This window comes from Microtus ochrogaster, unplaced genomic scaffold (genome assembly GCF_000317375.1).
Source record: "Microtus ochrogaster isolate Prairie Vole_2 unplaced genomic scaffold, MicOch1.0 UNK44, whole genome shotgun sequence".
Lineage (NCBI taxonomy): Eukaryota > Metazoa > Chordata > Mammalia > Rodentia > Cricetidae > Microtus > Microtus ochrogaster.
In genome coordinates, this window is record NW_004949142.1 from 1,855,974 (window position 1) to 1,856,895 (window position 922).

The following is a 922-nucleotide window of genomic DNA, read 5'->3' on the forward strand; positions in this document are numbered from 1 at the left end:
GAAACGGTCTCACTCTGATGCCCTGGCTAGCCACCAGGCTGGCCTTGAACTCAGAGTGCTCCTACTGCCTCTACTGAATTAAAGTGCTGGAATTAAAGTCATGTAACACTCTGCTGAAACCTTAAAAAATATTACTACTATGTGAATGAATATGAGACGCATGTGTGTGGGCATGTACATGCCACGGCACATATGTGGTGGTCAGAGAGTTGATGTTTTCGTTCCAACTTTTACATAGATCTGGAGATCACACTCCGCCAGGCTTGGTGCAAGCGCTTTTACTCACTAGATCATATCTTGAAAGGCATTTTTGGGTTTTGAGACAGGATCTCACTATGTAGCCCAGGCTGGCCTGGAATTTGTCTTGTAGATCAGGCTGGCCTTGAACTCGGAGACCTCTCTCTGTCTTCTAGGTGCTAGGATTAAAGTGTGAACTAGAAAGCCAGCTAATGAGATGCTGACATCAACCTCTGACCTCTGCATACACCTGTGCACAGTGGCATGCATGCATCCACACACATTCTAACACACATGCACAAGCGGCATGTGTGCACCACACACATGCACACAATTGCGAGTGCAGCACACACATTCTAACACACACATGTACACAGTGGCATATGTGCACCCACACACATTCTAACACACATGCACAGAGTTATAAGTGTGCACTCTCATCCTAACACATGCATGCACACGGGAGCATGTGTGTACCACACACGTTCTAACACACATGCACACAGGTGTACCACACACATTCCACCGCACACACGGTTGTGAGTGTGCACCACACACATTCCACCGCACACACGGTTGTGAGTGTGCACCACACACATTCTAGCACACACACGGTTGTGAGTGTGCACCACACACATTCTAGCACACACATGCACACAGTTGTGAGTGTGCACCACACACATTC